The sequence below is a fragment of the Neopsephotus bourkii genome, unplaced genomic scaffold (genome assembly GCF_033783945.1).
Source record: "Neopsephotus bourkii isolate Nb327-2 ecotype Australia unplaced genomic scaffold, CSIRO-AGI_Nbou_v1 NB_1526, whole genome shotgun sequence".
NCBI lineage: Eukaryota > Metazoa > Chordata > Aves > Psittaciformes > Psittacidae > Neopsephotus > Neopsephotus bourkii.
This window is the reverse complement of record NW_026902002.1, coordinates 7,243,734-7,255,036: the sequence shown is the minus strand read 5'-3', so window position 1 is coordinate 7,255,036 and position 11,303 is coordinate 7,243,734.

Below are 11,303 nucleotides of genomic sequence, written 5' to 3'. Positions count from 1 at the left end.
AACACCTCCCCTGGGCCTGCCAGGGCTGACACTGGGCTTTATCTGAGCACCTCAGAAGGCAACAGCATCCCTTCTCCCACCCAGCAATGGGAAGATGGTGTCCTGCCCTCTGATTGATGGGGAGGGGGTTCTGGCAGGTGCAGTTTCCTGAGCTGGAAGTGGACCAGAGTGGTGGGTTGAGCACCCTGGCTCTGGATGTCAGAGGGCATCAAGTCATCAGGACATAAGGCAGTGTTTTGTGTCTGATGCTCCCAGTAGTGGTCCCAGCACAGAACAGTGCCCTTGCCAGGGTGTACTGAGATAGTCTGACCCAGCCATAGTGTGCCTGCCCTCGGCTAAGAGCCTGGCACTATGCAGAGAGCCAGCCTGAGGTGCCTGGAAACCATCACCCGTGTGCCCAGCGCTGTCCCCTTGTTGCCATATGCACAGCTCAGCACGTGGTATCTGGGCGTTACAGCCAGCAGGAATCGCTCCCACAAAACCAAGTGTCTCTCAAAGCATTGCCACTACGTGTCCTGGGAAAGCCATGCCCAGAGCCATGCCTATCTGGCATGCAACAGTGCTGGACTCGCCAGCACTCAGCCTGGCACTGCTGTGGGGTGACTGCGGCAGCACAGGCTGTCCTGTCCCTCCCTCTTCCTGCATGGCACCACGGCAGAGAGCAGCATTCCTCCCCATGCCAGCAGGACACACACCACCTCCTTCCCCAGAGGGACCCGGCAGCACCAGGCTCATCATGGGAAGCTTCTGGTGACACCAGGCTGGGCGAGCAGCAGGAGCTGGGCACGGACAGGAGCTGAGGAGGCGCACGGTGATGGTGAGCTAGTGCTTGGGCAGAGGGACCCAAAGCTTGGTGGCATCAGTCCTCAGCTCTCCGTATCAGGGAGCACTGGAGGGGCAGGGAGGCAAGGCAGGGAGCAAGGGTCTCCTGCACCCATCTCTCCCAACTGGTACATTTGTTCTTCACTCCACCACTTGCCTCCACCCTCTTCCACCCTCTTCCATTCTCCTCTCCTCTTCAGTGGTACTCAAGGGGCCTCCAGGTAGGGATGAGGGACAGGAGCACGGAGTGTAGCATCCTTGTGCACAGAGGGACACATCCTGCACGTGATAGCCTGAGCTCACTCTGCAAGAAGTGATCAATGGGGATCTTCTGGTCACCTCTTCTTGTGGGCAGCTACGCCTCTAATTGGTCTCAAAGGGTGCCCATGACCAAGGTATCTGAGCACTAGTTCTCAGTCCATTGGTTCCGGAGTAGCCACAGCCTTGGAAGCAGTGGTGCAAGGGATCAAGATAGGTGATGATGTGGCCCAGGGTGGTGATGTGCCTGAGATATCTCTTCGTGTCTCTGGCTGCCAGTGCTTCTGGGCATGAGATGGCTCTTTGAGCTCCTGGATGTCTGGTACCAGCCAGGCCCAGCTCTTTGAGATTCCCTGTGCCCTCACTCATCCTTGGCAAGGGAGAGGGAGCCAGCAGCTGGCCCAGGGGCTGGGAAGGGCAAGGAGACTCAGCTACCCACCGGGTGGTGGAAAATGGCCCAGAGCAGGCAGTGCAGTGAGGTCGGGTGTTGCCAGCTGCCATCTATTATTCCTGCCCTGCATCAAAAGGCCAAGATGAAAGTCTCCGTCCACAGCCCTCACCACAACAACGTGGAACCCCCCTCCTGAAATTACTGCTCCCCTGAAGGAGGCTGCTTTTGCCTGAGCGGCGGTAGAGAAAACCATGTTTACACACCAGGTTTCAAGCGCTGCTCACCAGCTGCCGCGCTGTAATTACAGCCGTTTGGAGGGGATGAGTTGCTGGGCCTTGGTACTGGGATGTTTATTTGTTTGTTTGCAGGCCCGGTGCGGGGCATCTGGTGAGGGAGGGATGCTCTATTGGCAGCTGGAGAGCTGGGCTCCTGCTGAGCCTGGCCAAGGGGGGCTGCGGTCCCCTGTGAGCATGTGGCCAGCCCTGGGCTTTGTAGTGGCACAGGAGAGAAAGCTCCTTGGTGGGAAAGAGCATCCCATCGGAAGGGCAGGGATGGAGCTGAATCCCCAAATCCTAAAGTGCTGTGACTGCGGCAACAGGAATCCCACAGCAGGGATGGGGAGTGAGGAAGCTCCAGGAACCAGGGACACCATGGACCAATTGCAGCTGCAACTCTGCTTGCAGCCCGAGTGTGCATGGGCTGAGCAGGGACAAACCTCCCCTCTCACCCCCTCTCAGCTGCTGGACCCCAAGTCAAGTGATGAAAATGCCTTACATTTCTGCATGCGTTCAGCCTTGATTTAACACTGTGCTTTGCCCAAGCGTTCACCTGCCATGGGGGGTTCACATCCCAAGATGCCTCAGGGACATCTCTTCAAGGCTTCTCCTCCAGCTTCCTCCAGCAGCAGCATCAAGCTGCAGAGACAGCACCAAGCTACAGAGACAGCACAAGGATCAGGCTCCCTCTCAGTCTAGGTAACATGTGGTGTGGAAGTGCCACCAGGAGCAGGACTTTTAGGTCATATTCCTAGCCCAGCTGCTTCTTGCTGCATTATCCACAGCAGCTCTTACACACTCGCACTGCATCCATCCTGCAGGCAAGTTGCAGGGTTGAGCTGATGGCTGCAGAATGCTTCCAGTAAACACTGCTTATTGCCCAGCACATCCCAGGTTTTCTGTTTCTGCCACACTCCTCATTCAGCTCAACCAACACCACCTGGAGGGGACCCCTTGCAGTATGTGAGATATCTGCCCCACAGCCAAAGCTGCCACCCAGTGTCCTTGCAGAAGTGGTTTTAGCAGGCAGCCACAGCAAAGCCAATCCAGGCTGCGCCATCTCACCACATGCACCCATGAACAGTGAGCATGACACATTATGATAGCACAGATTGCTTCTCCCTGTTAGCCTGGGCGGGCAGTGTGTGCGGTGGGAGATGTGAGGGGGCAACAACAGTGCTGCTGCCTTCCCCTTTACAGCCACCCTGGGATTGCTCTGGGTCCTATGGCTGCAGAAACATGGCATAAGTCTTCTCCTGATTTTGCACCTCTCCTGTCACAGCCCCCCCCTCCTTAGGACAAGTGTCCTCACAGGTTACCAGCTTGCCTGGCTCCAAAGCCTCCAGCACTGCAGATTCCCCAGTCCTGGGCAAAAGCATTTCAGTGCTCTGGCTGCTGGAAATGTGCCTCCTTGCTGGAGGCATTGGCTCCTAGGGGGTCTGGAATGTACCTCTAGCCAGCACAGGGGTACCAACACCAGTCAAGACCTGGCCTTGCTCCAAGATGTCACTCTGCAAAAGCCCCTTCCTCCACCAGGTCATGGCAGAGGATTTGCACTGGCAGTGTCATGGTGTTGTGCATCCTTCTTCTTAGGCAGCTGTTGTAAACAAATGGAGACTTTGGCTTTTTTCTTCATTCTCCACTTGGAGTCAGCTCTTTAGGATCCCCTTGGGATATGTGCCTCAGTACCTCGGCTGAGAGCACAAGTGAGCAGAGCCTGGAAGCCTCTTGGGATGACACATGCTGCTGGTCTGGTGCAGGCAGTGGGATCAGCAAAGTGGCAGAGGGGTGCAACCCATCCCATGCAATAGGATCCTGCAGCAGCACAGGCACAGCGAGTTGTGTGTGAGCAGCTGGGATAAGGCTCACATGGATGTGTCCCCATCATGTTGTCCGTGTCCATGCAAGCAGCTAATGAAAGTAAGTCACCAGGCACCGCAACTTGTGCTTCTCTTTACTCATTCATTGCCATGCATATCTCTTGATTTCTGATCCTTGCTCAGCAGCTCCCTTGGCAATTCATTCAAGCAGTGATGCTCAGGCTGGAGGGACTCAACGATGCCACCCAGCCCACCCCCTGTTTCAGGCCAGGCCCACTCGTACCCCCTTTGCCAGGGAGAAAAGGGGTATTCCCCCCACCCCGCAGGACCCGTGCGCTACGTGCGGGCTGTGATGGGGAAGCGGGTCGCTGCCGGGGGGGGAGCTCGATGCTCCCCAGCACAAGTGGGAGGGCAAACTGGAAAGCACCTCCTCTCCTGGTGGAGTACCACCGCCCAGGCTTGATGAGGCGTGTGCTCCTGAGCCACTCGTACACGCCTTGTGTGCCTCTGACTGCCTGGGACAGGTATTCATGGTCCGGCGAAGCGTGCCCTGTCATGCCTTCATGCCACGGTGCTCAGCAAGCACCTCCCCTCCCTGCAGCTGCAGCCGTGTTGGAGCATTCCTCAGAGGAGGACTGGCTTCTACTGGGAGGTATGGGGGGGCTGCAGATGGCTACCTCCCGCTCCCCAGGTGCTCTTCTTCACTGTAGCATCCTCATCACCTCTTCAGCTCAGTCCCTGCAGTGATGGCCTGCTATGGCCATGGAGGCAGCACTCCTGGCATGGGGTGGTGGTGGCTTGGGGTGATGCTCCCAGGAGCGGTTTCAGGGCTGCGGTGAAGGTACGGGGAGCACCCTGGGATTGCTGTGCCCCTTCTCTTGCATGCATGTGGCTGGGGGTGGTGTGACCCTCCCTGACTGGTGTGGAGTGGGCAGCAGATCTGGCAAGGGTAGGGACAGTGCATTAGGGCTGAGACCTCCTTGCCCCAGGGAGAGTCCCTGTCCAGCTCTGCTGGACAGGTGGGTGGTGTATTTTGGAGGAGGTCAAAGCACTACCAGATGTAGCCAGATGGAGTTAGATGGGATCTCCCCAAAGGGGTGATACCTGTGGAGCTGACACAACCCTGTTCTGTGAGAACCATTGGAAGGGGAAGGTCCTACAGAGTGACACTCTCACCAAGGGCTCAGAGGAGCATCCTGGTCACACTGCCAACCAAGCACCAGTCCTCCTTTATCTTTAGAGTGGGGTTGGGGAGAGGAAAAGCCCTGATACAGAAGCGCAAAGACAGTTTCTGGTGCTGCTCAAGCTCAGAGTCGCTCCTAGCTGAGCCCACCAGGTTAACATAGTCACATAAGAGAAAGGTGGGCATGGGCAAAACTGAGATGAGAAGGAAGGGAGACATATGCAGGACCCCTCATGGATATCAGCTCTGCTGCCCAAAACTGAGAAGAGAGCCCAGCATCCCTGCAGTTGTCAGCAGGGGTGAACAGGTGACTGTCCAGCAGTAAGGTCGTGTGCTACGGGCAAAAGCCTCTTGCCGGTGGCTTGAGCTGAGCATAGAGAATGGAGATATCCCAAGTCACAAGTGCTTTGGAAACACTTCAGTATCCACTGTGGCCTGGGTTCTTGGTTTGCATTTGAGCAGTAAAATAAGTGACCTAGTGACCCATAGGGATGGGTGCCAACTTCATCTGCCAAGTCCTGCTGCATCCCTGGTATCCAGAGCCAAGCCCAGCAGGCAGGAGCTGTGGGTAAGGCACTCAACAGGGGAAGCAGGGGAGAGGGACTGAGCCCATATGGTCCCTGCAGCTCCTACCTTCATGCCCTCATGGGGTGCCCCTAAGGGGCTGGCCCATGTTGCCGCGGGTGCTGTTTGATCCTGGCTCTCCTAGCTCAACCTGTGCATGTGTGTGTAACCATCCCAGAGCTGTACCCATCCACCGTCCATGCTCATACCCTTTTCTGCACGTACGAGTGGCCACCCCACCCCCGATCAGAAGTGACCGTGCCTGCCGCCTGGCCCCGTCCTCACTGGGGTGCAGCACCGCGTGTGTGCCACGTACCGGGGTGCCCCGGACCCCGCTTGTGCCGGGGGCCTGGCAGGCGCTGGTTAAGTCATGTGTTTTGTGTTGGGTTTCTCCCCCTCCTGGAAAGTCCCGGTGCGGAGCGGTGGGGCTGAGCCGACCGCACACAGCTGCGGGCCACCACATGAGAGAAGCCAGCTCCCCGGGGATTACAGAGCCCCGGGAGCCTGGGGAGGAGGCAGCAGCACCCGCGCCATGGCGCTTTCATCTCTCCCCTGCCTCACTCCCCCTTTCATGTCTGCTCTCTGGCCACGCTCTTTTCCTCCGCTGCCTTTGCTCTCTTTGCACTTGGCCTCTTTTCCCCGCCTTCCTCCCAGCCCTTCCCACTGCACCTGGTTGTGCTGGCTGCCTCTGCACTGCTCCTGTCCCCCCCCCCAGGACCGTGCGCTTTCATCTCCCGACCCCAGCCGCCTGCTCCCACCTCCCCTGCATTGGCGTCCTGCCCCCACCAGGCCCTGCCTCTCCATCATCTCTCTTCCCAGTCCAAAAACCTCCCATTGTCATGGAGCGACGGAGAGGGGTGGTTCAAAGTCCCTCCAGGTGTTCTCCATCCATGTCCAAAAAGCTTTTCCACCTTTCTCCCATCCATCCTGCTGTCCCAGCAGGCTGCTTCTAGGATCACACCCATCCCTGGGTGCAGCCAGGCATCCCCTTGCCTCTTCTATCTGCCGCATGGAAGCAATGATCTGGGGATGATGACAAACTGGCACCCACCTTCCTCTTCTTCAGCTCCAGCTGGGGGGCAGAGAAAAGGCACCCCTTTAGGCAGCATCCAGGGTTGGGCACTCCCTGTGAGCGGTCTCTGGTCAAGGGATAAAGGAAAGTGGTGGGTGCCCTATACTTGTGGGTTACAGATCTGTGCCACGGACCAGTGTCCTTCACACGCTTTCCAAGAGGTCTCTGGTGTTTCCTGGGGCAGACGATCACATGCAGGACTGAGAGTAAAGAATATTTGGGTGCAAACCTACCTGCAGCTATCGCAGTAGGAGTCACACCTTGAGCAAGGTGGTCTAATGGTTAAAGCTTTCCTTCTGAGTACACAGGCTCACTTGGTGCCCATCTGCTGGATGGGGATCTCAGCCACTGGGACTAGGGCACCCTAACCCTCCACATCACACCTTCCCAGATACACCATCACCCTTCTTTCTTGTGCATCCCTCTCCCCTTCCTGCTCTCACTCTGAGGCCTACACCTCTGCTCCTCTGTACCTCCACTCAGATCTCTAACAGGCTCAGTGCCCTCCAAACTCTGCTCTTACCTTGCTCAGCCCCTACCTTCCCCATCCCTTGTCCAGCCTTCCCTGGGAGCTCTTCCTGCTGGCCCTGGCCTAGCTCCATTACAGCCTTCAGCCCAAGCCCTCCCTCTGCTCTCCAGCTCCACATCCCACCCATCTCCAGACACTGCTGGCCCTTCTGCAGGCACGTGGCAGCCACTTGTCCAGGGGCACCCAGTCACGGAGCACCATGGGCTGGTGTAGCTGATGCTGAGCCAGGAGGCTGCAGTCCTCCCAGGGAGCAGGGGTGCTCCGGTGGAGTTGGGCTGCTGCCAGCATGTCCAGTCACTCAATGAGCTCAACACAGTGGTGACTCCAGCATCCTCACTGGATAAGCGACCAGCCCCTCACCATGGAGGGCAAAGCCACCAGGATGCTGTGCCACGGGGTGGTGGGCAGCAGCTGGGCCTGGCGGAGAGAACACATGCTTCTGGGCTACTCTCCAGAGGGAGGCAGCTGCCGCCTCGCTGTAGGTACTCCACCTTGCCAAGCAGGTCAGTTAGGGCCAAACTCTTCTTCTCTCTTTCGGGGGGTTGCACAGGTGTCGGTGCCAAGCACGACATGTTGGGGCTGAACTTCAGGAAAGCCTCGGAGCACCTCTCTGCAGCATAGGTTGAAGCATGGTGCAAGACAGGCTCTTAGGAAGGGTCTCGAGCCATGGCCACCTGCTTCTCAACCAGAGGAAGCATGGAGACAAGTTGCCCAGATCAAAACAAGGAATGTTCTGCCCTCTGCTCCCCTTGGACCAGCAGATGCAATGAGGCTTTGATCTCCAGTGACTTCAAGTGGCCCAGATGCATCTGGCTGCTTTTGTGGGTGACCAGCCAGCGCTGCCAGCCTTGCCCGTTGCCATGCTCGTGCCACCCCAAGCAGGTGGGATGGGACGGGGGGTACCAGGGAACTGTCCCCTCATGGCTTTGCTTTAAATCAGCTCCTGTTGGGAGCAGGAATGGAATTTGGATGGGGCTGGGCGTTCCCGTGTAGCGATTCCCCCGGGCAGGATCTGGCTCTGATGACTTGTTCTGTGCGGGGAAGAAATACCAGAGGAGTTACTCACAGCTCACTGGGGCATGATGTAGCAACTCCTCACCGGTTCCCCCCACCCTCCAGCCAAAGTTTCTCCTGTGATCTCCTAGGGAAAGTCCCAGCCCCCCACTCCCCCACTGCCACCCCCAGAGACCTTCCCCACCCTTACTGGAGCTTTCCAGAAGCAGGAGATGAGCTGGGGCTTTAGGTGAGAGGAGAAAGGACCCAGCAACCTGCTGTGCTGGGGGGAACTCAGTGACGCCTCGTCTATTCCGCACTGTGCCTGGAGATGGGCATGAGGCCAGGGTCTGAGAGAGCACCAGCCTGGGATATCCACATCTGGACAGCCACACATCTGGCTTCATACCTGGCAGAAGTGCAAACCAATTAGGCCGGTTCAGGTCTCTCTATTGCCTTTTCAGCAGTCAATCTCAGGTCAGGCTTTCCCATCGCTCTCCACAACAGCAGGGGCAAGAAACGAGATTCACTTTTGGTTTGCTGGAAGGAGCTGAGAAGTTCTTCTGCTCCTGGGAACAGGAATTCAAGCTTAGAGAAAACCACTGGACTTTGAGTGGCTCTAGCAGAGCCACCAGGCTGGTGGTCCCCTCTGCAGCAGAGACCTTTAGGGGGCTTGAGCCCTTAATGAAACAAGACTGAGTTCCACCTGGTTGTGCCAGCATGGACTTGCTGCCATCTTTAGAAGCCTTCACTGCTCTTTCCATGACATGCATGTAAAAAAAAGGCCATGTCTTTTTTAGCTTTGGAACTTCCTAAGTGATTTGCCTCTGCAGGGAGATGGTGGGAGAGCACTGGGAAAATTTGCTCCCTTCTGCTGGAAACCACCTCCATTATCTGCCTAGGCTCTTCTGCCATGATGGCCATTTCTCCCTCTTGGGTGAAGCACCTTGAACCTTCCCATTTCAGCCCAGCCCCTTGTGCGGGTAGGGGTGCTCCTGATGGGGCAGGGGAGCCATGCACCAGAAGGTGTAAGGCTGGAGCAGCTCAGCAGGTTCAAACTGTGTCTCCACGTGAGGAAACATGACGCTTTGCAGGGGTTGGGACAGATCCCATTTGTGGATCAGGGAGTCTTCACTCAGACTCATGGAATATGAGAGGTTTGGGATGCACAGACCCTGGCCTCACTGGCAGCTGGCTCTGGAGGTTCGGCACTGACTGTGAGGAAAGGAGGTTGTGCTGCACACTCCCTGTGCCCAGCAGTGTGGTTGCTAGGATAGCTGCCCAGCAGCTGATTCCCAGTTAGGGAAGGATGGGGACATGGTTTGTAACCACAGGCACACTGGCGTCTTGCCTGTGGCTCCCAGACATTCAGTGAGGGAAGCCACAGAGCAGATCCTGAAGGTTGGTATTGCGTTGGGAGCCAGCTGGCCCCAGGAGGGAATGAGCTCCTGCGATCAAGCAGCCTGTGCCCTGAAGCTGCCTGCACCCGGAGCACGCTGCCTGCAGCACAAAGCACCCTACAGCACAATGCTTGCACCCCGACCATGCCGCCCGCAGACCCAACAAGATCAAGGGATCTTTTCATGTCTTTCCCTGAATGTCCCAGGGTCCCAAGCTCAGACAGGGTCTCTGCAGAACCAAACAGCACCAGGCACTGTGGCTTGCCAGGCTCACTGGCCAGGCTGTGCTGGGAGTCTCACCCTGCCTGTGCTGGCATTACTGGTGTGCCATTGCACAACGATGTGTTCCCAAAGTTTGGGGTGGGGGGTGTTAGGAGAGAACAAGCTGCAGTCTTTGCACCCCCAGGATGCCCTGAGCCTGTCCCTCACTGGGGGATGTGAGATGTGCTTAGGGGGAATGGCCCTGCCCTGCATCCCTCTCTCTGCATCATCAAACACACCTTGTCCCCACTCGGGTACCTTTCCCAGCTCTGCTCTGCCAGGGGAGCCATGTGCTGGGCTCCAGCTGCTGCAGCACAGGTGACCTGAGATTAGCAAACAGGGGAGAGGATCCTGTGGTGCAGGGAGAGCTCGGTGGTGAGTCAGTCATCACTCCAAGCAGCCCCAAGATCAGATGCCTGCAAAGCATCTCCTGGGAGGGGGGAAGCCAATGCCATCTACAAAGCACTGAAGCATGACTGATGTGCAGAGCCCCCCTGCCAACGGGCAGCACTGGTTTGGCCACTCTGGGAGGAAAGGGGGAGATGGGGTGGCCAGGGAACATTTTTGGGGGTCCAACTAATATATGGAGTAAAAGGCAGAGAGCTTGGGGGTTTGGAAAAAGGGCCCTGATGCTGGAGATGGATATTGGGGATAGAAAAACAGGACCTCAGGAGGGAAAATGAATTTCTGGAGTATGCCCTGCCAGAGCAAGCTCACCCCACGGGAACACTGCAGCTTTCATGTCCTGCAGGGTGACCCTGGGTGCCCTGAGCTTCAAGCAGAGGTCCCATTCCTGCAACGTCACCAGCTCCAGGTCTTTGCTGCCGGGAGCCGCTGCGGTGGTGATGTGCCCTGCTGTGCTGGCAGACAGAGCCACGCAGGTGCTCCCACACTCCCCTCCATCACCTCCAGAGCCTCTTCTTCTCAGCCCCTAAACCGGCCGGCTCCAGGGGAAAGCTCCCTGCCGGAGGAGCAAAGCAGCCCTCCTGCCCCGGGGTGGGGTGGGGTGGGGAAGGGCAGAGCATCCATTGCAGCTGACCCAGCTCCCTGCTGCTGCCTGCGGGAGCGTTATGAAACGACGACAGGAGCCGCTCCCTGCCGGGCCCGGGGCGCTCGCTTCCTTCCAGCCTGGTATTTTCCTCCTCAATTTGGTTTTGGTTTTTGTTGGGTTCTTTTTAATTCGCTTCTTTCTTTTTTTCTTTTTTTCTTTTTTTTGTAGCCCCAAGGAGCACGCAGCCGTGGGAGGAGCAGGGAAGTTATCAGCTGGGAGATACCAGCAGCATGATTCACTGCCTGGTCCCTGCGGGCTGCTGCAGCCAGTTGGGTGACCTCCCCACCACCACAGCGAGGTGCCGTGCACAGACCCCCGTTGCCTGGCCTGTGCTTGCTGCCTTCCCCATCCCATGCTCTCTGGACCCACCATCCCTCCCCAGGAGCATGGGGAGCAGCAGAGCAGCCCCCAGCCCCAGTATGGCCACATACATGAGGCCAACAGGCGGGATTCCCATGGGATGGATGGGGTCCAACATGCATCCGGGTGGGCAGCAGCCCTCCAGCAGCCACCTTGCAAGGGTATGGGGTGTCCGCAGGGGTTCCGCACCTCCTGCCAGTCTGCAAACAGATCCTAGGGCTGTTATTAAGGTACGGCAGCAAAGCACTGCAGAGAAAGTCTCACCCGAGTGCGTAGGCAGTACAGAGGGCCCCTCCATCCTTCTGGCACCCTGCAGGAGCAGAG